Here is a 27,644-nt window from a genome sequence, read left to right on the forward strand (position 1 = left end):
AGGTACTATGGAAGTAGGAAGGACAATTTTAATTGATACTAATAATTTTAAGCCCCAAAGGACACATCAAATGTCCCTTGAGGTTCACAGTTTAAGAAAGCTTCTACTATATATTCTGTCTTCTTGTAACAGTGTTATTCAACCGTTTATCTACTTCCTGGAAACCTTTGCCTTCATCTGAGAGATCATTTGTCCAGAGCTCTTTACCAGTCTTTTTAATTGGTTTAGGAATAAGGGTGAAAAGAGGAGAACAGGGAATTGGGACTTTGGGAAAACTTCTGTAAGAAGTGTCCCCTTGAGACCACTGCATTTCATGACTAAGCAGAGAAATTAAACCGTGCTTTCATGCTTTTGAATTTTCAAAAGCAAAACTTCTTATACTGAAATAACTGTTTATAAATGCTATATACAAATAGAGGATTTTTTTTTTCCCCTGTCAGTTTGATTAATGCTGTTTGGACTCTTGTAAACCACCTAATAATTTACTGGGGTCAGAGTGTCTACAGGGACGGACCCTGCACATTCCAAACCTGGCTTCATGGGGTGCTGGTATTTAGAGAGTACTCCTTAATATCTTTTTTCCACTGACCTTTCACGTCCTGTTAATTGCTTGTACAGTAAGCATTAAAAGTCAAGGCTGGCAAGATCAAGGAAGCTGAAGGGAAAAGATGAAGTTTTCATTCAAAGAAGCACAAGGATGAAACAAATAACAGGGACCATGTCAAATGTGGACCAGGTGGAGAACAGGGAATGTTGTTACCAGACTGTTCAGGAGAGAGAAAGTGGGCTTGTTCAGCTGGACCCCAAGGGTAGCCGAGGAGATAGTAGTCACCTCCAGGAGCCTTGCTCTGAAATTACTGGGACCCTTCATAACACTTCAAATTTCTAAACGCAGGATAAACCATTAATTCATTGTTATATTGTTGAGAAGATTCAAATATCAGATGGTATCAGACTGGTGAGTATTTATTTCTAATCTCAAGGTTCCGATTCCTATTCTAAAAATTTCTATTTACTATAAAACTTATAATCCTTAAAATTCAATCTACAAAGTCTGAGACGAGGTTGGATTTACATTTATAAGTAGAAATAAGGCATGAGTGATTTCTTTAAAAAAATCACATAGCTCAATCTCTGATATTTGTCACATAATGTTTATAGTGTTCCTTTCTATAAATTGATCTTCAATATCCTCTGTCATAAAAGGGAGAATTAGTGAATTTTCCACTAAATTATTTTGGGTTTAAAGTCTCTTATGCCGAATAGGAAAACTTGGTCAAAATTAACTTTGACCATAGAAAGGAGACACTTAGCTATTGATAGTAAGCTATTGAGAAGAAGTTGGAAATTTACTGAGCAGAAAGGTCTTTATTCTCTTTCTTAATTGCTGTATCATGAGATTGAATTGGGGCCACCATCTTCTTTCTCTTGGACAGAAAAGAATGTGTTGCGTTTTTTTTCCCATAATCAGTTAATGCCTTCATAGCATTAAACTGAGCAGAAAAGCTTTTGGGACAAGATCCTTAAGCTTACAGATAATTAGTAATAAAGTAAAGAGGGATTTCTCATGTGTTTACATGGAGTGAATAAATGAGATAAAGGAAGCAGGATCATAATCTTGAGAGGAAACAAGGGATAAATTGGGGAAAATATAATCTATATCTAGTTCTGTTAATACCGTATTGTATTATGTATGCAGGCTGAGCACTCATTTAATAAGTCTAGTATTGCAGTCAAATAAACATACTGTTAATCTGATATATATGTAAGGCCACACATAACTGTTACAACACTATAGAGTAAATAGGCTTGAATGGCACGGCAGTTCACCAAGATGCTGCCATTACCTTGCTGTTCAACATCCAAACCCTGATTTTCAGATTTGTCTTCTTGCCTTGCTGTAGTGATGGAACTTTAAAAATGCAGATCTGCTCTTGGCATTCTCCTGCTAAACACCCCCTATGGCCTCCCATCTCTCTGAGGACACAGACCAAACCCGTAACAGCCGCCACGTTCAGGTCCTATCCACTGCTTTGGTCTTATCACTCTTTATTTTCTGCGTCAGCTGTAAGGAAATTCTGTTGGTTGCTCACACTGTCCCTTGTCTCAGGGATTCTGAATACACTGTAATTCTCTCCTCTGACAGTTCTCTTCATGAAGCGAACAGCTACTTATTCCTTAAGTTTCACCTTAAACATCGCCTTTTTCGGGGGGAGGTGTCCCCTCCCATGGCAGACAAGTCAGGTCCTCGTGTGTACGTTCTCATGGCAGTCCTTATTTCTTTGTAACACAAATTATATTTATTTAGTATATGGCTTGCCCACCTTGAAGCCTCTGAGTTGCTTGAGGGCAGATTTTCTATACATGTTTGTTGCATTAATAGATGCATGTTAGATCTGTTCTATTTATAATCATTGGTCTAGACACAGTCTCAGAACCAGTTGGTGATACTAAGTACAATTTACTTTCTCTATTTTTCTTTTATTTAAAATACATATACACACTTGTAGACATATATATGTGTATGTATACACACACACGCACATGCACACATTAATTTATGTAGTATATATAAGCACACATGCACACACATCTTGTTTTCAGTTTTCCAGAAGTAAAATTTCAGAGCTGCAGGTCCCTCGTCTCCCACCTTGCCCCAAGACTCCACTCTGATCTCATTCACCAGAGCCCCCCAGCACCTGGGGACTGAGAAGCGCACACTGGAAGCCCCTGCTCTCCTCCCTCATGCCAAAGGACCAGGAGCCACTGCATCACAAGGTAGATGGCTTTATTCTTGGTGGAGGGAGGACAGACAATAGGACAGACATCAGGAGGGAGTATGGACATTCAGATAGAGGCTTGCTGTTGAAGTGGAGCTCTGAAAAATTGGAGCTGTCCAGACGCCACCCTCTGAAGATTGTGCTGTGCACCCTCAGTTAATAGTTAGCAGGTAAAAGGAGGGGACTTTGGGCGCTGGTACCTGTAGTCTGTGAAGGCTGAGGTGGAAAAGCAAACTGTAACATCAGGACCTGAGCTGCCTGCACCCCTATTTCCTCCTCCCACTTAGTAGGCAAAAGTGGGTACAAAAGAAGAGCAAATAATAGGAGTCACTTGACATTATTGTCTACAGCTGACCTCATTTATCTTGAATACTGGAACAGCAGAAGGAAGAGTCTTGGGGAAGAAGGTAAAGGCTTAGCACGTTCAGGAGGCTGCATCGGACCTCAGTGAGGCTCGCTACGAGGGGCATCCGGCGAGTGACGGCGATTCCTTCATGCAGCCAGTGTTTATCTCGCTCCCACCATACGGAAGGCACCATGATAGACACTGAAACCAACAAGGAAGAAGATGGATATGGAAATCTCTCTGTCTGCAATGAGTATCCAATGAAGCTGAGGAGAGAGCAATGTAAGGCAGGAAGAAAGATTACGAGAGAAAAGGTACGAGAGAAAGATTAAAATGCAAGCTATGATACTGACAGAGCCACACTCCAGGGAGATCAGAGGAGGGGGGTTAATTCTGACCAAGGGAAATGGTGGAAACTTCAGTGAGAACATGAAGTGGATCTTGCAAGGTGATGTGGAAGAAAAGGAGTAAAGATAGCGCAAGGAAGAGCACGAGCAAAGGAAAGCTGTAAACTGTCTTCACATTTTCAATAAATAAATTCAGGGAATAAAAGTTCCTCAGCTCTGGAGCACAAATGTCTAGACAGAAGGATTTGGAAAGGAACTTAGAGAGGTGGATTTGGGCCAGATCACACAAACCTACAAGACCTTGGAAATAAGACTAGAACTTCCAACGTTATATACCACAGGCAGTGCAAAGCAACTATAGGTTTTGTGTGTATGTGAGTGTTGAAGATTTGGCTAAGCCACTCCATGGTATTAGTGCCTCAGGGTCCAGTTTTTTTTTTTTTTTTGGCCAGGCAGCCTGAAGTGGCCTTATACTGATACTAGCCTCTCAAGCACATGCCTTAGACAGCAGCCCTCCGATTCGCAAGCACATGTAAGTTGCTGCTATGACTTCCCCAACTGCTCTTGGGAAACAGTCTTCCCACTTCCCAGAGCCTGGTTAATCACCTCTCCCCCTTTTTGGTTTGAATTGACCCATGTGGCTTTAGCCCGGAAACCCTAAAACACCCCACCCACGGACCCTAATAAAGGCATGTGCCGAGGTTCTGCCTCTCTCTTTGTCTTCATTCTGCCTTGGCCTCCCCGTGTGGCTCCTCAAGGCATGGCAGGTACCTCCTCCATGACCTGTGAGTAATACATCTATTTCAGTTTCCCTTGTGTTCTGTTTTTTGAGCAGTGACTCACTATCTGGTACCCTGTGTTCCACTTAAGAATTATTAATATGACAAATTCCTAACAGTGTGTGTGTGTATTTAGGAAGACAGACCATTCATTCCCTCCCCCCACCCCCAGATTATCTAATTCTTCCGTTTCACCACCGTTTTTTTAATGAGTATTGTGGATCAGACACTCTCCTAAGAAGACAGATATGGTCTCTTCTTATATTCTGTGGAAGGAGACAATAAATACATAAAATAAGCACAATAATTATCGTGATTACATGAGAGTGACAGGGGCGGGGTTACAGGCAACTTTAGACAAATGGTTAAGAAAGGCCTTTGGGGAAGGTGATTATTAGAAGGGCTTAGTTTATGAATTCATGGCTCCATGAGGAGATGTCCAGTAAAGTAATTCTTCTGGCCATTATTATCTTATTTCCCTTTTAGCCCACCTCTTGGAGTAAGAATGACTTAAATTATTGATTAGATAGAGAAAAGAACATCTTATCTTTACTACTTCCTTTTTTTTTGGCCCAGCCTGCCTGATATCCAGGAAATCTTCTCTCTTCTCCTGCCTCCTCTTATGCAGTAGCTACTCAGGCTTCCTTTGTCCTTGACAGGTTGTATCGGAGAGTGAGGTGAGGCCTTACATTTAGGGTCAGTTTAATTCAGGTTGGAAAAGGGTAGGATGCCTGATCCTATTTTCAAGGCAAGCTGGGATTTTCAAAAATAAAGCTGAAACTTTTATTGACATCGCTCAGATCTGCACCCTGGGAAGGGCTGTCTACTCTGAGAGGCCAGGTCTTCTATATTTTGAGAAGTTAAAACTTGAGAATTTCATGTAAAACTCTTGATTTTTAACTGTTAGCAGTTAATTTGAAAATGTACACGTACTATGCCTCCCCGAAAAGCAGAAACAGGACAGACCAATAAAGGCAAACAGTTGAGGGTCAGGTAGAGCTAACACTAAGGAGTGTGAAGGATCGATCAGAGACATGAGCCTAAGCAAGGAGGCCTGTTAAGTAGTTACTGTAACAGGCCGAGCAGGGCCTGGTGAGGACAATGGCAATGTGAATACCAAGGAGGGAGTCAGTATTAGATAAATCACAGCCACTGACCTGACTCCTCCTGAGAGGAGAAGCAAAGCTTAAGTTTGGTGAATGGGAGAATGGTGATACCATCAGCTGCATCACTGAACCCCAAGAAAGAGCAGATCAAAGAGGAGGGAGATACTTGCACTGGCCCATTTCCCTCACACGCTCAGCAGTGTGTTCAACTTCATGCTCCGGGGCTGATGGAGCCCCCCCTAGATCACGGGCACTGGTGCCCCCTCTGTCAGTACAAAGGAGCACAGTGACATGGGACCTGCATACTCTGATATATTATGTCAATCTCAACCAGAGAGAAATGTTATTAAATAACAGGAAGGAAGAATATTTGCCTAACAGGTAAGGTACAGAACTGATCTTAGAGTGACTTAACACTGGTTAAAAATAAAGAGGCTACAATTTTTTTTGTTACTGAAGAGCATTTTAAATGAGTCAATATTAAAATGTGTAGCTCTCCCCAAAGCAAACAAAAGAACCACTAGTCTCTCTCATAATTAAATGATTATATAGTTTTATGAGAGAAGATTAAGTTCTGCTTTTAAATAGAGATGCTGGGTAATATGAGTATAAGCCAAATATGGAGGATTGGAAATAAAAAAATATCAGTATTCCCAATTCTATAAAACTTGTGTCACCTGATTGAAGATAATAAAATATTTTGTGTATTTTTTAAAAGAAGATCATTACTAGATGTAACAACTATTGTAAAATTAGTCAAATTTGCACTCTTGGTTTTCGATTTTCAGTTCTCTCCAGAAAGTACAATTATTCTTAGCAGTGACAAACATAAGTCTCACAGGATACATGCAAGTCTTCACTTTGATTTACAAGCTTCAGTGTTAATTAAAATAATGCAACTATGCTAACAGTCTGGAAATCCTTTGACAAATACCCATGTAAATGACAGATCTGGCACATGTACAAATAGATGGAGGCTTGCCTGATTTTCAAAAGGTATTTTACAGACTTGGCCATATAATTCTTAATCTGTAACTGCTCATTTTATCCTGCAAAATGTTGTCAGTAAAATCCTGGAGAGTAACTGCTCCAGAGTACAAACTGAGAAAATGTGTGTTTGTTCCTGTGTGTGTCACTCACTAAAGATGTGATTAGGTCTATTCTAACAATCTGTATTTTTATTTTAATTTTATTATATGGATGTATTTTTAAACTAATAGATTTAAATAAGAGCATAAAATAATAAAGTTAATGTAATTATTAATGAACCCTTGAAACCAAGAGTTGGTTCTTAGAAAGATCAACAAAATTGACAAAATTTTGTCCATTTTCTTAGATTGACTAAAAAATAAAAAAGAGAAAGCTCAAATAACTAAAATCAGAAATGAAAGAGAAGAATTACTAATAATTTGACAGAAATAAAAAGGATTATTAGTACTGTGAACAATTGTATGTCAACAAATTGGACAACCTAAATGAAATGGACAAAATGGAAATATAAAAATTCATCCTAAAATTCATATGGAAATTCAAAAGACCCCAAATAACCAAAACAATCTTGAAAAATAAAAACAAAGCTGGAAGTCTCACGTTTCCTGATTTCAAAACTAACTGCAAAGCTACTGTAATCAAAACAGTATGGTACAGGCACAATGGCAGAAATAGACCAATAGAATATAATAGAGTCCAGAAGTAAACCCTCACATATACAGTCAAATGATTTTCAACAAGGGTGCCAAGACTTTTCAATGGGGAAAGGACAGTCTTTTCAACAAATGGTTTTGGGAAAACTGGATAATCACGTGCAAAAAAATTAAGTTGGACCCTTACTTTACAAAGTATACAAAAAGTAATTCAAAATAGATCAAAGACCTAAGCATAAGAGTTAAAACTATAAAACTCTTAGATGAAAACATAAAGTGTTGTGGCATTGGATTTGGCAGTAATTTCTTGGATATGACTCTAAAAGCACAAGATAGCAAGGAAAAATACATAAATGATTACACCAAAATTTAAAACTTCTGTGCATCAAAAGTCAAAATCAACAGAGTGAAAAGGCAACCCACATAATGGGAGAAAATACTTGCAAATCATATGTCTGATAAAGGGTTAACATCCAGAATAAAGAACTCCTACAACTCAATAACAAAAAATCAAACAACATGATTAAAAAATAGGCAAAGGACTTGAATAGACATTTCTCCAAAGAAGATATACAAATGTCCAATAAACAAAAGAAAAGATGTTTAATTTTACTATTCACTAGGGAAATGTAATAAAAACTATGAGACGTGACATCATATCCATTAGGGTGGCCACTATAAAAAAAAAAGATAATATCAAGTGTTAACGAGGTTGTAGCGAAATTGGAACCCTCATGTACTGTTTTTGGGTATGTAAAGTTTAGCTGCAATAGAAAACAGTATGGTGTTTTTTTCAAAATACTAAAAATAGAATTACCATATGATCCAGCAATTTCACTTCTGAGTGTATACCCAAAAGAACTGAAAGCAGGGATTCAAAGAGATACTTGTTCGCAGCAGCATTATTCACAATTACCAAATGGGGAAAGAAACCCAAGTATCCATGGACTGATGAATGAATAAACAAAATGTGGTATATACATACAATGCAATATCATTCATCCTTAAAGAGGAAGGAAATTCTGACGCATGCTACAACAGAGATGAACCTTAAGGACATTATACTAAGTGAAATAAAACAATCACAAAGGAACAAATATTGTATGATTCCCTTTATATGATGTACTTAGCCAAATTTATAGAAACAGAAAGTAGAATGGTTTCCAGGGGCTGGTGGGAGGGGAAATGGGGAGAGTCACGAGTACAGTTTCTGTTCGGGATAATGAAAAAGTTCTAGAAATGGGGTGTTGATAAGTGTTGCACAACAGTGTGAATGTACCTAATATAGCTATAGGCTTACAAATGGTTAAGATGTTAACTTTCGTAATTTTTATGTTATGTTTATTTTACCATAATTTTTTTTTAAAGTTATGAACTTTAAGAAATTTAGCAACACAAATTAATGAGACAGCATGGTGTTATGGAAAGAACAAAGCCTTTTAAGCTAGAAAGACCTAATGATTGAAATGATCCTGCTACCTTCTAGTGTTGTTACTTCAGGGATATTGCCTTGTCACTTCGACGCTTGGATTTCTCATGTTATTGTATGACTTCCTTGTAAGAGTATGATAAGGAGTAATTAGGATTATGTACTTATAGTCACTGATACAGCACCTGGCTCTTGATAGATGTACAGTAATGAGTATCCCTTTATATTTGCCCCAGGTAACAGCATGGTGTAATTGACTACAAATAGGTCTCTATGATTTAAATGCAAGTATCAGCGTAACTTATGTGAGCTAATACATTTTTTACAGCATATTATGGTTTACACAGGGCTTTTATATAATGTTATTTTTATAACCTCTCGAGGTAGGCATCATCCGTCTTATTTTACCAATGGATGGTTTGGAAGTGAAAGAGGTTATACGATTTGCTTTAGATCACACATTGCCATGATTCAACAAGATATTTTCCTACTGCGATTTCAATTTCATTTACATTATACAGCGAGGAAAGGTAAAAAAATTCAAGCCCTATGTGAAACCATACCTTGAGAAGAAAATTAACTTTTGAAAAGTAGGCTTGTCTGGCTGATTAGGGAACTTAAAGTCAGGGATTATATCTTATCTTTTAGTCTTACTCTGAGCCCACAGTTTAAATCCTTGGGTATATTAGGCACTCAATAAACATTTGTTGAATTGAAATGGTAAAAACTATTGATCTGAAATACTATGTTTGAGGCTTGTTTCTTTATGCATACTGCTCATATCATTTATGTAGCAATTTAAATTTTTTATTTTGTATCCTGACTGTATTTTCATAAAAATTCATTAAAATGCTAAAATTTAACGTTGATAAATTGTATCTTGGGGAAAGAATTGAACAAACATACTTGCCTGGTATAATTACCATAAGTGGAGAAGCTTTGACAATGTGATATAATGAAAAGAAATTTTGGATAGTAATCAGGAGAACTGGTTTTCCATTCTGTGTTCCAGGATTAGCTCTGCTCCTATCCAGCTATCCTTGAGCAGAACATTTAAATGCTTCCTGCCTGAATTTCTACATTTGCCCAGTGGAAATGATAATATTTATTCTGCCTATGTTGTAAGCGTGATTTTTCCAAATCATGAGATGCAGTATAACATAGTGGTTCAAGTCACTTACTAGCTTTGTGATCATAGGCAAACCTCTTTACATCTCTGTCTATAAACAGAGATAATAGTGTCTGCCTTCTAGTTTACTATGAGGAGCGAATGAGTTACTATTTATACAGCATGTAAAACAGTACTTGACATATGGCAAGTACCCTGTAAGTGTTCTCTAAATAAAATTTTATGTGTGTGTGTGTGTGTGTGTGCGCACTTTAAAAAGTATAAACATATATTTGTAACATCAAGGTCAACTAGTATTTTTCTCCAAAAATGCTGCTCTGGTTCGGTATATGCATTCCAAGTACTTGAGTCAGTTTCCTCATTTGAAAAATTGGATTAAATTATCTTTTATTTAATTTGTGTTTCTGACCATTAAATACTCTCCTATCTCCCCTGCCCAATAAGATAGAGATAAATATAGAAATCTAGTATGAAGCTAGAAAAGATATACTCTTTTTTCCCAATAAAAAATGAAAAATTTTAAGTAGGAAAGAAAGAAGACAATAAGACTGTGGAAGCCAGCTGATTCATAGAGTGTTGGTTGTTCAGTCCAAGATTTAAAGATGCATGGAATTCTCACATTGGAGTCTTCAGAGAGCTGAAGAAGAGGAAAGAATCCATGAAAACCACAGCCAATAAAAGATCTTCCCGTTCCTTTAACCATACCCAACCTGACTCCAGACACAGGCTGCCTTGAACTGGGGAAGTACTATAGCACAGAAGAGGAAGGAGGGGTCTATCTTGAGCAGAACACAGCTGCATAGCTAACAACGGACTTCCACCATTAGCAGATACTGTGCCCAGTACATGGAGGTAGCATTGGGTAGGATTCCTGAATGGCTTGGGTCTAAAGATTGGCTTCAAATGAAGAAGGCTTGGGATTTATTTATTTATTTAATACTGAGGTATGATTTACTTACAGTAAAATGTTCACTTTAATGAGTTCAGGCCAATTCATATGAATTTTGATGAATCTCAAATTGTTTTGTGGTGGGTATTACTTTTCTTTTAAGATCGAGCTAAGCTGGAAGGAAAATCTTGCACACCATAAAAGTTGTCCAAATTTTCAAGTGTGTTCTAACATTCTGATGAATATTCATAGAAAACATTTGACTTTCAGTATTTTAAGTGGCTATTTGATAATTTCAAGTAGGAAAACCCAAATAAAGGTTTTCACTCACTCTGCAAAAGTTTACAAAATCAAAACCAAATGAAGAGTGTGATAAGTTACATTAGTTGGACAACAGAAGCCCACTGTGATGGAATAATGGGCTAGGTGGTGAGGTAGCTAAAGGAGGGAAGAGAAATGGTCTCCGCTCTAAATAGATATTTGACTTAGTTTCTAACATTGCCATGAAAAATTTACTTATTTAATCATTGTAGTCTTTGGTCTCTTTGTGATTAGATGATACTGGAGAGGAAGGCATAACTAGTCAAGCATGAAACTGTGGTAGGAGACATACATAGTATGTGCTGGTTAATTGCTTATACTCATATCATGTATTATTATGACATAGCTTCTGCTTCTGAACTTGTTACATACTGAGCTGTTCAGTAATCAAAGAAGAAAACAGGTGCTGGTTCAAAACGCTGACCCAAGCAAAGCTAACTTTTCTATTTTTCCATCTGAAGCCATTATTTATAATTCTGTCCTATTTCAATGGTAAAGAAGTCCGTAGACATCTGAAACATGAGTAAAGTTCAAATAGGGTCAAATTCCAGAGGGCAAAGCATTATTTTTCCTTCTAACCCTGTTACATGTGGTCACACATGCTTATGCCAACCCACACAGTAGAGAATAAGGGCTGCAATTTTCATTATGATCACTAATTCCTCAAAAGTTCATTTAGAGGGCTGTTGGCCTTTTAGAGTCATGAATTAAGCAGAATAACAGAAGGTAGCATGTCAAAAGACCATAAGCAGGCCCCAGGCTATATTTTCAGTACCAGTTCTGCATAATGTTTCCAGTTGGTATGCAATCATGCATGAACTTAAAAAAACAAAAAGCTATAACTTGTTTTTTACTATAATCAAAATTGTACCTACAGTTTCAAAGTACTTACACCTTTGAAAATGGCATTTTAAGGACCAAACATTTTCAGTATTCAGAAATAAACCTTGTGAATGTAAGTGTAAGACTTACTGCTGATCTGTATTCATACCTACCATGGATTATGTAAATACTGTAAAACTATCCAAACATCTAAACTTCAGATGTGATTCCTAATTCCTCATACCATATGCACTCAACTGTTCTGATTTCTTTTAAAAAAGGAACCATGACAATCATTAGAAAAAACTATATATTTCTGAATAAACACAAGATTCCTTAACATTGGTACTTTCCTACAGCTTCAGAAAACACCTGCAGTAGAAGCCTATACGGTTAATCCGAGGCTGCAGGGGTGGGCAGGGGGAGACCTTGGCACTTTGAAGGTTGTCCGAATAATCTTTACAAAATAGAGATTGACATCACCTGCCGAGGCTACAGAGTTCTGACACAGGGTAAGAGACTGGAGGAGGAAGAGCTTTGGTATAATATCTGAGTGTAATAAGAGAAGGTAAGTAATCAAATAAATACCCTGTTCCGAACAATGTCAAGAATGCTGCTGTGACTGAAAGCAACACATTTGTGGCAGCAGTGTTAGCCATAGCATGCCTCTTTGTTCCTCTTGTGTTCAGCATCCTAAGAATTAAAAAGGGAGTAGAAAAGCGCTAACATTTATGGAGCAGCTGCCCTATGTCAGACACTGTAGAAGGTATACACAAACTCATTATGATCAGTCTCTGCAACATCTCTTGCAATCAGTAAATTATAGTCACCATTATATGAGGGAATCAATTGGGGATAATGGCAGTACTTGACTAAACCATAGGGGAGGTATAATCCTGGTCTAAATAATCCCCCCAAATTCTCCATTTTAAACCATTTTGGCTGCAGTGTTGGGAATTTTCCAGAGAGATGCAGAGAAAGACTTAAGGACGTGGCAGATTCTAGTGTGTGTTTGTATGAAATAATACATAGGCTATCAGTCCTGGCAGAGTAGAGAAACTAGTGAATCCAATAGCAGATTTACAGCTTGATATAAAATGGAGGGAGGCAAGAGGTTGGAGGACTAAGTGAATTCATGGAGAACAAATGGAAATACGGAAGTTGAAGGAGGGCGTAATAGTCAAGAGGCAAAGCCATGTAAGTGATAAAATGATCCAAAGTCTGACATCGGATTTGGGTTGCTGAAGAAGAACAGATGTAAATTATTTAAAATAAATAGAGGTGGTAAAGTACTTACCCCATGTGACTCATTAGGGACATAGCCTGAAAAAGATTTGGGTCATTTACATAGTTCAGTGCTCCATGCCATAAAAATGGTCAGTGTCTCAGAATCCGTTATGTTCATTAAAATAGAATTGTGCACATATCTTGGTATCTGACCATTATCTTGTAGAATAATAACATAAGTTACATTCTCACCACTAATTTAGGATGACTTGATTTTGTTTCCAAGTTCGTAAAAAGATGATTTTTGATTTTTGTTGGTTCATATTTTGAAAAATGTAGTGATGTAAAGTTTAATGTAGCAAAGCTATAGTTCCAGAACAAAGGTTATATTTTACTCACAGATAACTTCAGTTTGCAGAGTCAAGGATTATGTGAATGAGATAAATTTTATATGAGTAACTATTTTTTTTTCATTTTCAATAAATTTATACAACTTATTTTTCTTCTATAAAATATCATCAATCACATTGAAAAGATTTTGGAAATATGCTTTAGAAGATTATATTCACAAAAATAGATCTTGAGGCATCTCACTTGCCTTATAATTCAAGGTTATATTTCATTTTTTTAGTGCTCAAGTTAATTTTGTCAATTAAAAAAAAATGACACTAGGAAATAGTTTTATTTTAAAATATATTTCCCTTTATCTGTTCATGTTAACTTGAAGAATGAAGTTTACTTACATTTTTTAATATATCATATAAAGCCAGTTATACTTAGGTATAATTATCAGAGAAATTAATTCTTCCTGCCAGTAAGGGATCAAGTATACTTGTTTTTAACATATGAAATACGAAAAATTTATAGAATAGATTGCTATTAAATGAGGAAATCTAGTTATCATCAAACTTTCATTTTAAAAATTATTTTTATCTGTTTTGTCCTAAGTTATATACTTTTTCTTCCGTTATTTATTGTGAAATTACCTTAAAACAAGATAAGACAATCAACCAAAATTAAAAAAAAATAATGGCAGAGCCTCTCCTTGGCTCTTTCTTATTCTCTATTCCATCTCGCCTTCACAGTTCTTTTGCTTTCAGAGGTGGCCAAAATACTTTGGATATTTATGCCAAAGGACATAAGTCTGTGATACTATGGATCCTGCCAAGTTTTAAGTTTTTTCTTGGGCAATGTAACTTAAATTGAAGGAAATGGACTCTTCTAGTTCGTGGTTCTTAGAAAAGTATACTTTTTCTTTCATAAAATGCCCTATTATCTTTCAGTTCAGCAAACTTAAATGTTATCAACTATCCTTCTATAGTGATCTCAGTCTTAGAGGGCTAGCTCACTATGTAATGCATAGTTTGGTTCTTAGATAATAAATAATAAAACTGTTCATACAGTTGCATTTGATAATCAGTGTGTAGCTAGAAGCATTGAATGTTTCCCATTAAATTAATCTTTCAGTTTTGTCTGTTCAAGAATGTCCTGCTGGCCTTGCACTTTGTATATTAACGTTCCAGGGCTCATGCTCACTATAAACATGCTTGGGACCTCTAAATATTTGTTCGTTTTGCGTACCGTGAATTTGTATGCACATTTTTGGAGACAGGAGATGACAGTGATGTTTGATTGCATTTAAGAAAAATCAGTCAGGTCAGACTGGGAGGCCATAATGACCAACATGGTTGATACACTTAGTGTTTACTAAATATTTGCTGACACTTTGTTATCATTGTTTCAAGTATTAAGACAGTTTTCTGGACCACATCCCAGTGACAGTGGGTTCCTTCACATTCACAATTCTGGGAGGAGGCTCTTCATGTCACTGTTCCAGAAATCCATAAATCCATCCTGCCACAGAGAGAATGTTGTTGTAAAACAATCTGCAGCACTTTGCTGCTCTTTTAGTGCAGCACTAGCACCCGTAGAAGAATAATTCCTGGACTATCTTTGTATGTTAATTAACATTTCAATTCTATACACATTCAAAGGAATAACTTTTAAAAAGACAACTTCAATTCTTATTAAGATTTAAAATTTTTGTAAAACAGTCAAATGCAGTCAATATGCTGATCAAATAAATCAATTTTTCCTTTATGGTAAGGGACCCTGAATTTCCAAGTCATATTTTAAATGTGGGCTTAAATTTGAGAATAGTCATCTTAAAGTTGGCCTAGAGACCTTCAAGATGGCAGAGGAGTAAGATGTGGAGATCACCTTCCTTCCCACACATACATCAGAAATACATCTACATGTGGAACAACTCCTACGGAACACCTACTGAACGCTGGCAGAAGACCTCAGATGTCTCAAAAGGCAAGAAACTCCCCATGTACCTGGGTAGGGCAAAAGAAAAAAAAAAAAACAGAGACAAAGAATAGGGACGGGACCTGCACCAGTGGGAGGGAGCTGTGAAGGAGGAAAGGTTTCCACACACTAGGAAGCCCCGTCGCAGGTGAAGACTGTGGGTGGCGGAGGGGGGAAGCTTCAGAGCCACGGAGGAGAGCACAGCAATGGGTGCAGAGGGCAAAGCAGAGAGATTCCCGCACAGAGGAGCGGTGCCGACCAGCACTCACCAGCCCGAGAGGCTTCTCTGCTCACCCGCCGGGGCGGGTGGGAGCTGGGAGCTGAGGCTCCGGCTTTGGTTGGATAGCAGGGAGAGGACTGGGGTTGGCCGTGTGAACACAGCCTGAAGGGGGCTAGTGCACCACAGCTGGCCAGGAGGGAGTCCAGGAAAAGGTGTGGAGCTGCCGAAGAGGCAAGAGACTTTTTCTTCCCTCTTCTTGTTTCCTGGTGCACGAGGAGAGGGGATTCAGAGTGCCGCCTAAACGAGCTCCAGAGATGGGCATGAGCGGCGGCTATCAGCGCAGACCCCAGAGACGGGCATGAGACGCTAAGGCTGCTGCTACCGCCACAAGGAAGCCTGTGCGAGCACAGGTCACTCTCCACACTTCCCCTCCCAGGAGCCTGTGCAGCCCGCCACTGCCAGGGTCCTGTGATCCAGGGACAACTTCCCTGGGAGAATGCACGGTGCGCCTCAGGCTGGTGCAACGTCACGCTGGCCTCTGCCGCTGCTGGCTTGCCCCGCATCCGTACCCCTCCCTCTCCCCTGCCTGAGTGAGCCAGAGCCCCTGAATCAGCTGCTACTTTAACGCCATCCTGTCTGAGTGAAGAACAGATGCCCTCAGGCGACCTACATGCAGAAGCGGGGCAAAATCCAAAGCTGAACCCCAGGAGCTGTGCGAACAAAGAAGAGAAAGGGAAATCTCTTCCAGCAGCCTCAGGAGCAGTGGATTAAATCTCCACAATCAACTTGATGTACCCTGCATCTGTGGAATACCTGAATAGACAACGAAGCATCCCAAAATTGAGGTGGTGGACTTTGGGGGCAACTGTAGACTTTGGGTTTGCTTTTTGCATCTAATTTGTTTCTGGTTTTATGTTTATCTTAGTTTAGTAATTAGAGTTTATTATCACTAGTAGATTTGTTTACTGATTTGGTGGCTCTCTTCCTTTATATATATATATATTTTTTCCTTTTTCTCTTTTTGTGAGTGTGCATGTGTATGCTTCTTTGTGGGATTTTGTCTGTATAGCTTTGCTTTTGCCATTTGTCCTAGGGTTTTGACTGTCCGTTTTTATTTTGTTTCTTTGTTTTTAGGATAGTTTGTAGCACTTGTTATCATTTGTGGATTTGTTTTTTGGTTTGGTTGCTCTCTTCTTTCTCTCTTTTTAATTCTTAATTTTTAAATTTTTAATAATTAAAAAAAATTTTTATTTTAATAACTTTATTTTTTCTTTCTTTCTGTCTTTTTTTCTCTCCCTTTCCTTCTGAGCTGTGTGGCTGATAGGCTTTTGGTGTTCCGGTTGGGTGTTAGGCCTGAGCCTCTGAGGTGGGAGAGCTGAGTTCAGGACATTGGTCTACCAGAGACCTCAGGGCCCCATGTAATGAAAAACAGTGAAAGATGTCCCAGAGATCTCCATCTCAACGCTAAGACCCAGCTCCACTCAATGACCAGCAAGCTCCAGTGCTGGACACCCTATGCCAAACAACTAGCAAGACAGGAACACAACCGCACCCATTAGCAGAGAGGCAGCCTAAAATTATACTAAGGTCACAGACACCCCAAAACACACCACCGGACGCGGTCTTGCCCACCAGAAAGACAAGATCCAGCCTCATCCACCAGAACACAGGCACCAGTCCCCTACACCAGGAAGCCTATACAACCCACTGAACCAACCATACCCACTGGGGACAGACACCAAAAACAATGGGAACTACGAACCTGCAGCCTGTGAAAAGGAGACCCCAAACACAGTAAATTAAGCAAAATGAGAAGACAGAGCAACACACAGCAGAAGAAGGAGCAAGGCAAAAACCCACCAGAGCTAACAAATGAAGAGGAAATAGGCAGTCTACCTGAAAAAGAATTCAGAATAATGACAGTAATAGTAAAGATGATCCCAAATCTTGGAAATAGAATGGAGAAAATACAAGAAACGTTTAACAAGGACCTAGAAGAGCTAAAGAGCAAACAAACAGAGATGAACAACACAATAAATGAAATTAAAAATTCTCTAGAAGGAATCAATAGCAGAATAACTGAGGAAGAGGAACAGATAAGTGACTGGAAGATAAAATAGTGGAAATAAACTACTGCAGAGCAGAATAAAGAACAAAGAATGAAAAGAATTGAGGACGGTCTCAGAGACCTCTGGGACAGCTTTAAACGCACCAACATTTGAATTATAGGGGTCCCAGAAGAAGAAGAGAAAAAGAAAGGGAGTGAGAAAATATTTGAAGAGATTAAAGTTGAAAACTTCCCTAATATGAGAAAGGAGTTAGTTAATAAAGTCCAGGAAACACAGAGAGCCCCATACAGGATAAATCGAAGTAGAAACACACCAAGACACATATTAATCAAACTATCAAAAATTAAATACAAAGAACAAATACTAAAAGCAGCAAGGGAAAAACAACAAGTAACGCATAAGGGAATCCCCATAAGGTTAACAGCTGATCGTTCAGCAGAAACTCTGCAAGCCAGAAGGCAGTGGCAGGACATATTTAAAGTGATGAAAGAGAAAAACCTACAACCAAGATTACTCTACCCAGCAAGGATCTCATTCAGATTTGATGGAGAAATTAAAAGCTTTACAGACAAGCAAAAGCTAAGAGAATTCAGCACCACCAAACCAGCTTTACAACAAATGCTAAAGGAACTTCTCTAGGCAGGAAATACAAGAGAAGGAAAAGACCAGCAATAATAAACCCAAAACAATTAAGAAAATGGGAATAGGAACATACATATTGATAATTACCTTAAATGTAAATGGATTAAATGCTCCAACCAAAAGACATAGACTGGTTGAATGGATACAAAAACAAGACCCATATATATGCTGTCTACAAGAGACCCACTTCAGACCTAGGGACACATACAGACTGAATGTGAGGGGATGGAAAAAGATATTCCATGCAAATGGAAATCAAAACAAAGCTGGAGTAGCAATTCTCATATCAGACAAAATAGACTTTAAAACAAAGACTATTACAAGAGACAAAGAAGGACACTACATAATGATCAAGGGATCAATCCAAGAAGAAGGTATAACAACTGTAATTATTTATGCACCCAACATAGGAGCACCTCAGTACATAAGGCAAATACTAACAGCCATAAAAGGGGAAATCGACAGTAACACAATCGTAGTAGGGGACTTTAACACCCCACTTTCACCAATGGACAGATCATCCAAAATGAAAATAAATAAGGAAACACAAGCTTTAAATGATACATTAAACAAGATTGACTTCATTGATATTTATAGGGCATTCCATCCAAAAACAACAGAATTCACATTCTTCTCAAGTGCTCATGGAACATTCCCAGGATAGATCATATCTTGGGTCACAAATCAAGCCTTGGTAAATTTAAGAAAATTGAAGTATCAAGTATCTTTTCTGACCACAACGCTATGAGAATAGATACCAATTACAGGAAACAATCTGTAAGAAATACAAACACATGGAGGCTAAACAACACACTACTTAATAACCAAGAGATCACTGAAGAAATCAGAGGAAATCAAAAAATACCTAGAAACAAATGACAATGAAAACACAACGACCCAAAACATATGGGATGCAGCAAAAGCAGTTGTAAGAGGGAAGTTTATAGCCATAGAAGCCTACTTCAAGAAACAAGAGGGGCTTCCCTGGTGGCGCAGTGGTTGGGAGTCCGCCTGCCAATGCAGGGGACAGGGGTTCGAGCCCTGGTCCGGGAAGATCCCACATGCCGCGGGGCAGCTGGGCCAGTGTGCCACGACTGCCGGACCTGCTCTCTGGAGCCCGCGAGCCGCGACTGCTGAAGCCCACGTGCCTACGACCCGTGCTCTGCAGCAGGAGAGGCCACCGCAATGAGAAGCCCACGCACGCAACGAAGATCCAATGCAGCCAAAAATAAATAAATAAAACAAATAAATTAAAAAAAAAAAGAAACAAGAAACATCTCAAATAAACAAACTAACCTTACACCTAAAGCAATTAGAGAAAGAAGAACAAAAAAACCCCAAAGTTAGCAGAAGGAAAGAAATCTTAAAAGATCAGATCAGAAATAAATGAAAATGAAATGAAGGAAACGATAGCAAAGATCAGTAAAACTAAAAGCTGGTTCTTTGAGAAGATAGACAAAATTGATAATCCATTAGCCAGACTTATCAAGAAAAAAAGGGAGAAACTCAAATCAATAGAATTAGAAATGATAAAGGAGAAGTAACCACTGACACTGCAGAAATACAAACGATCATGAGAGATTACTACAAGCAACTTTATGCCAATAAAATGGACAACCTGGAAGAAATGGACAAATTGTTAGAAATGCACAACCTTCTGAGACTGAAGCAGGAAGAAATAGAAAATATGAACAGACCAATCACAAGCACTGAAATTGAAACTGTGATTAAAAATCTTCCAACAAACAAAAGCCCAGGACCAGATGGCTTCACAGGCAAATTCTATCAAACATTTAGAGAAGAGCTAACACCTATCCTTCTCAAACTCTTCCAAAATATAGCAGAGGGAGGAACACTCCCCAACTCATTCTACGAGGCCACCATCACTCTGATACCAAAACCAGACAAAGATGTCACAAAGAAAGAAAACTACAGGCCAATATCACTGATGAACATAGATGCAAAAATCCTCAACAAAATACTAGCAAACAGAATCCAACAGCACATTAAAAGGATCATACACCATGATCAAGTGGGGTTTATCCCAGGAATGCAAGGATTCTTCAATATATGCAAATCAATCAACGGATACACCATATTAACAAATTGAAGGAGAAAAGCCATATGATCTCAATAGATGCAGAGAAAGCTTTCGACAAAATTCAACACCAATTTATGATAAAAACCCTCCAGAAAGTAGGCATAGAGGGAACTTTCCTCAACATAATAAAGGCCATATATGACAAACCCACAGCCAACATTGTCCTCAGTGGTGAAAAACTGAAACCATTTTCACTAAGATCAGGAACAAGACAAGGATGTCCACTCTCACCACTGTTATTCAACATAGTTTTGGAAGTGTTAGCCACAGCAATCAGAGAAGAAAAAGAAATAAAAGGAATCCAAATCAGAAAAGAAGAAGTAAAGCTGTCACTGTTTGCAGATGACGTGATACTATACATAGAGAATCCTAAAGATGCTACCAGACAACTACTAGAGCTAAGCAATGAATTTCGTAAAGTAGCAGGATACAAAATTAATGCACAGAAATCTCTTGCATTCCTATACACTAATGATGAAAAATCTGAAAGTGAAATTAAGAAAACACTCCTGGGCTTCCCTGGTGACACAGTGGTTGAGAATCTGCCTGCTAATGCAGGGGACACGGGTTCGAGCCCTGGTCTGGGAAGATCCCACATGCCGCAGTGCAGCTAGGCCCGTGAGCCACAATTGCTGAGCCTGCGCGTCTGGAGCCTGTGCTCCGCAACAGGAGAGGCCGCGATAGTGAGAGGCCCGTGCACCACGATGAAGAGTGGCCCCTGTTTGCCGCAACTGGAGAAAGCCCTAGCACAGAAACGAAGACCCAACATAGCAATCAATAAATCAATTAAAAATAAAAAAAAGAAAGACTCTTCATTTCCGCCTCTTCCCCTTTAAAAAAAAAAAGAAAGAAAACACTCCCATTTACCACTGGAACAAAAAGAATAAAATATCTAGGAGTAAACCTACCTAAGGAGACAAAAGACCTGTATGCAGAAAATTATAAGACACTGATAAAAGAAATTAAAGATGATATAAATAGATGGAGAGATATACCATGTTCTTGGATTGGAAGAATCAACATTGTGAAAATGACTCTACTACCCAAAGCAATCTACAGATTCAATGTAATCCCAATCAAACTACCACTGGCATTTTTCACAGAACTAGAACAAAAAATTTCACAATTTGTATGGAAACACAAAAGACCCCGAATAGTTAAAGCAATCTTGAGAAAGAAAAATGGAGCTGGAGGAATCAGGCTCCCTGACTTCAGACTATACTACAAAGCTACAGTAATCAAGACAGTATGGTACTGGCACAAAAACAGAAATATAGATCAATGAAACAGGATAGAAAGCCCAGAGATAAACCCATGCACATATGGTCACCGTATCTTTGATAAAGGAGGCAAGACTATACAGTGGAGAAAAGACAGCCTCTTCAATAAGTGGTGCTGGGAAAACTGGACAGCTACATGTAAAAGAATGAAATTAGAACACTCCCTAACACCATACACAAAAATAAACTCAAAATGGATTAAAGACCTAAATGTAAGGCCAGACACCATCAAACTCTTAAAGGAAAACATAGGCAGAACACTCTGACATAAATCACAGCAAGATCATTTTCAACCCACCTCTTAGAGAAATAAAAACAAAATAAACAAATGAGACCTAATGAAACTTAAAAGCTTTTGCACAGCAAAGGAAACCATAAACAAGACAAAAAGACAACCCTCAGAATGGGAGAAAATATTTGCAAACGAAGCAACTGACAAAGGATTAATCCCCAAAACATACAAGCAACTCATGCAGCTCAATAGCAAAAAAATAAACAACCCAATCCAAAAATGGGCAGAAGACCTAAATAGACATTTCTCCAAAGAAGATATACAGATTGCGAACAAACACATGAAAGAATGCTCAACATCATTAATCATTAGAGAAATGCAAATCAAAAGTACAATGAGATATCATTTCACACCAGTCAGAATGGCCATCATCAAAAAAATCTACAAACAATAAATGCTGGAGAGGTTGTGGGGAAAAGGGAACCCTCTTGCACTGTTGGTGGGAATGTAAATTGATACAGCCACTATGGAGAACAGTATGGAGGTTCCTTAAAAAACTAAAAATAGAACTACCATATGACCCAGCAATCCCACTACTGGGCATATACCCTGAGAAAACCATAATTCAAAAAGAGTCATGTACCAAAATGTTCATTGCAGCTCTATTTACAATAGCCAGGACATGGAAGCAACCTAAGTGTCTGTCAACAGATGAATTGATAAAGAAACTGTGGCACATATATACAATGGAATAGTACTCAGCCATAAAAAGAAACAAAACTGAGTTTTTTGTAGTGAGGTGGACGGACCTAGAGACTGTCATACAGAGTGAAGTAAGTCAGAAAGAGAAAAACAAATACCGTATGCTGATACATATATATGGAATATAAAAAACAAAACAAAACAAAACAAAATGGTCAGAAGAACCTAGGGGCAAGACAGGAATAAAGATGCAGACCTACTAGAGAATGAACTTGAGGATATGGGGAGGGGGAAGGGTAAGTTGGGACAAAGTGAGAGAGTGGCATGGACATATATACACTACCGAACGTAAAATAGATAGGTAGTGGGAAACAGCCGCATAGCACAGAGAGATCAGCTTGGTGTTTTGTGACCACTTCGAGCGGTGGGATAGGGAGGGTGGGAGGGAGGGAGATGCAAGAGGGAGGAGATATGGGGACATATGTATATGTATAACTGATTCACTTTGTTATAAAACAGAAACTGACACACCATTGTAAAGCAATTATACTCTAATAAAGATGTTAAAAAAAAAGAATAATAAAAAACGTCCTGTATTAATAGAATAATTAAAAATAAATATATCACAAGTTTCTTTAAATTGATGCTACTGTAAGTGAAGTGTTTTCAGAATCTTGTGAAAATCCCTCATAATTGTATGGTATTCAGTAACTTACAAAGGACTTTCACATGCAGATTTTTCATGTAATTTTTACAGTAATGTTTTGAGGTGAGCAGAGTGAGAAATCATATTTACAAAGTATCTATGGAGATGCCATTAATGGTACCTGATATCCCCATTTAACATAAAAAAAGACCTTTAAAAATATGACTTTTATTAGGTTTCCAAATATATAAATGAGCCAGTACCATCATACAAGTGTTTTGATTTCTTGTCTAGTGTGCCTCACGGTTTCCAAGACTGTCTCTTCATACATTTTTTTGCTTCTATCATTGTTATAAAAGTAGAAAAATACTGCCTGGGCCACATGGAAATCAAACTTAGTTTCATCTCACTGAAATATGTCTATATGTTAAAAACTGCACTAAAAGAATCAAATTATATGAATTATGTTTATCTCTTTTCCATTTTTTCTGCTATCAACTTTTTATTTTTATTCTGTGATAGGCAGAATAGTGGTCCCCCAAAGACATCCACATCTTAATCCCTGGAACCTGTGACTGTGTTACCCTGCATGGCAGAAGGGACTTTCAGATGTAATTAAAGACCTCAAAGTAGGGAGATCATCCTGGATTATTTGGGTGGGCCCTGTGTCATCACAAGAGTGCTTAAGAGTATAAGGAGGAGGCGGAAGACAGAGGCAGAGTGAGATTTGACTACCCGAGAATGGTCAGAGGGATGCAACATTGGTGGCTTTGAAGATGTAGGAAGGGGGCCAGAAGCCAAGGAATGTTGGTGGGCTTCTAGAAACCAGGAAATGCAAGGAAACAGACTTGTTCCTAGAATATCCAGAAGGAAATGCGCCCCGCTCCCCCAGCTAACACATTGATTTTAGCCCAGTGAGATCCTTGCTGCACTTCTAGCTTATAAAACGGTAAGATAATACAGTTTTGTTGATTTGAGCCACCAAGTTTGTGATAATTTGTTATGCTAGCAATAGATACAAGGGTCATTCACATAAATCTAATTACATACAGGAATATGTAATACCATACAGGAATAATTAGGTATTACTCTCTTGTACTCAAGCTTACTTGTAAACAAAAGTGACTTTTTAGTTGTTCAGGGCTGTTGTACTGATTCCCATAAATTCATTAATGATGTTTTTCTTGTTACCTCACTCAGGAATCTGAAAGAAGAATAGTATGTGATCTTGGACACGTATCGTAAATGCACAACCCATAAGGTAAAATGCTAAATACTTTTTTGATAATGTAAGGCTGACTGGATGAAATGTTTAACTGTGGGAGACACTCTGGAGAGGGGGCACCACCACCTTAGAAGAAGCTTCTGTGAGTCATAACTTCTGTCAAATGTTTACCCACCAATAATGGAAAATATCCTCTTGGGGATCTTAGACTTGTTACCATGGATGTTGTTTGCTAACATTGACTGTTTTCCCTAACTGCTTATAGAAACTCCATGCTGCCATCCCTCTGTTCCCTCAGCAGAGTACTTTTGGGCCAGCAGTTATTTCAGACATTTCTGTGATTTCAGATGTCTCTGCATATAACTGTACTTGAATTTGAGAATTTGTTGCACAGAGCTTCCAGGCAGGTAGAAACATACAGCTCCAACTTTTCTCCTTTGGGCAACAACATGAGAGAAACTTATAACATCCAAATTAGTAAAAAAAAAAAAAATGTTATAAAGCCTGATTTTCTCACACTTCTGTTTTGTAACACTCATCACACCATAGGTTTCTTTTATAAAATGTTATTCCTTATTATTAATTCCTCATTGATTTTAAAGGTGACTTTTAAATTGCTATATCCTGGTGGCTAGGACAGTGTCTGGTACATGGTCAGCTCAAATCCTTTGTGTGTCTTGCAACAGGATCTCAGCTGTGACCGTTGACTTCATTTCCAGCAGGCTTCTTCTTTCTCAAATCATTTATGGAACTGTCTTGAGCAATACCAATGACTTTTCGGTGTTTCTAGTGCACTGCATTTTCTGTTTTTGTCACTGCCATCTCCTCTCTCTGCAATACTATTGTCGCCCTACTGACCTTGCCAGAATGAACTCAGAAAAGCTTTTGTAAAGAAAGCCACAGCTGTACCCCCTTCCCCTCTGTCCCCCACCCCAGTTTCAGTTAAGTTTAGTCCCATGAGTTCTCATCCCTCATGTGTAGTCTGATCTTCTGTCTGGCCACACTATAAATTATTTGAGGACAGGGATTATATTCTTTCTATATCTATCTATCTATCTATCTATCTATCTATCTATCTATCTATCTATCTATCTTCCTTCCTTCCTTCCTTCCTTCCTACCTATCTACCTACCTACCTACCTACCTACCTATCTAGTATTTCTACTTCCCTGCACAGTGCCTGGTGCCCAAAAGACATTCAATAAATATCTGCAAAATGATGATTAAACATTCTTAAAATTTTGTATGAAGTTCGGTCTGCAGGAAGTAACACGTTGAGCTCTTGGAAGGCAGGGATGGGTCCTAAAATTAATTGTCCTCTTCTCATAGAACTTACAGTACTTCATGCATAAAAGTTACTAAACAAATAAATGAACATTAAATGTAAAGCAAAGACTAGTACAGCCATTAGGCCATAGGCTTCAGTGACAGAAATCGGAGCTCACATTCAGTCTTGGATGACGGACTGGAACCGTAAATCCTCCACACAGTTCTCGGCATCCATGTCTTTCTTCCATACAGGATTTGTTTTTTTTCTTTATTTACTCCTACTTCGCTAATTATATTTTTCTATTTCATTTTTTTCATCATCTGTCTTGCTCTTCTTTCTCTTCCTCTGAGTATGTGTGTAGACACACATATGTCCCATGCATGTTTGGGAGTAAATATGGGTGGTTTGCTGACCACAAGACCCTTTGAGTATAATTAAGAAAAGTTAGAAGCTGAGACTAACAGTGAATTCAAATGGATTCCAACAATACAAACAAAAATAAATTATACAAAACATAAGAACGGTTAAACAGACTGACACTAAAGTTGTTATAATTTGACTTTTTCTTCTTTCAAGACTTGAACATTCTTATCGCTCTGTTTTATGCTTCGCCAATCTCCCCTTTTCCCCTCTGCTTTTTCTCCCCTTTTCTCTTCCACAAGTCATCTTTTCAGTGGTACTTCAGCTTGTTAAAACCAAATTTATTTTAGCTTTTAAATGGTGAGAGAAAAGAAGATTGTTCTTTGGAATGGAAATCAGGGCAGGTGCAAGACGTTCACAAAATAAGTGCCCAGGTCATGGGGCTCCCCTCCAGCACTGTGGGAGCTGCAGTCGTGAGTGTAGAGCTAATTCCTGTGATCCCGTCAGAGGCATGGGGGGAGGGAAGGGCAGAGAGGAAGGAGCTTTCAAGAGAAATATGATTGAGTTCTCCTCACTGTGTCCACGTTCTTTTTTCCTATCATGTCATCACCCCTAGATTTTCATATTTCTGTTGACTGCTCTTTAAGATACACCAATCTCACTGTGCATTTATCCTCCATTTTCTCTTGTTACCTTGATGCCACTGGGGGGAGAACATCCCTGCTGTTGATGGTTTCCACAGATAAATAAAATAAGCATTTCTCAATACATTTAAGGAACTGTTAGAAATCATAGGTTTCCAAGTAGTAAATGACTGGTTAATTCAACCAATATGATATGAAGAACACATTTTAAAGCAGAAAAACAAAGGACTCATTCTGTACTCTTTTTATTTAATTACACTCCTCTCAGAGCGCAAATCCAAATTTAGAACACCTTGGGCAATTCCTCTGAAAAGCAGAAAACCTTCCTTGGCTTTCTCTGAGATACTTTCAGCCCTTTCATAATAATTGATGTCATTTAACATTGCTTTAGTTTTAATTAATAGGATAGGATCAGCCACTTACACTGCTTCTTTTCTTAACAAGGGCCAGTACAATGTATATTCTTTACTGAAGCTGACTTTGCTTTTTAATGATAACTGAAATTTTAATAATTTTTGGACGGGTCATTTTGACTTGCAAACAGTTTGAAGAGTCTATCAAATGTATAGAACTTATGACATGTATGAAAGGACTTTATTTGCAAGCACCTGAGGAATGATAGCATGACTCCCTTCACAATGCAAATCAAGTCAAATTTACTGACATTATAAAAATGCTAAATTATCTACTAAAAACAAGGAAACAGCTTTAAAGTCCACTAGCCGATGACACGGCATTACTTCAAAATAAAATAAATTTGTAATATGTCTTATTCTACTTGCCTTTAAATAGCAGGCTGGCATTTTCACCAAGCATTAAAAGACCGTGGGTAGTCATGACACTTAGTACTCCAGACCTTATTTTCTTTTTTAAAATAAAGTGTGTACACAGTCTAATGTGAATTAAGAAAGAAACCTATTCTTTGAATAGCATTCCTGCAGTTAAACATGTTTTATATAGTGGTCTGTAATTGTGGAAAAACTGAACTGCGTAAATAACAAAAAAGTCTAAGTAAAGTGATATTATTTTTTACTGATATAGTTGGCAAGGATCAAAACCAAAATAAAATGTACAAGAGAGAATGAGAAACGAGGGATCCTCATATACTGCTAGTGGGAGGGTAAC

The 27,644-nt window shown here is 38.1% G+C and overlaps 1 long non-coding RNA gene across 1 annotated transcript in view; it reads right to left on the minus strand.

Annotated features, from left to right (window-relative positions):
- Positions 1 to 2,867: 2,867 nt before the first annotated feature.
- LOC132356498 (uncharacterized) overlaps positions 2,868 to 27,644 on the minus strand; it is a 127,703-nt gene continuing 102,926 nt past the window's right edge. The window contains exon 3 of the long non-coding RNA XR_009499893.1: positions 2,868 to 3,327. This is a non-coding gene — a long non-coding RNA (uncharacterized LOC132356498). The remainder of the gene's footprint in view (positions 3,328 to 27,644) is intronic.

Source organism: Balaenoptera ricei, chromosome 21 (genome assembly GCF_028023285.1).
Source record: "Balaenoptera ricei isolate mBalRic1 chromosome 21, mBalRic1.hap2, whole genome shotgun sequence".
Taxonomy (NCBI): Eukaryota; Metazoa; Chordata; class Mammalia; order Artiodactyla; family Balaenopteridae; genus Balaenoptera; species Balaenoptera ricei.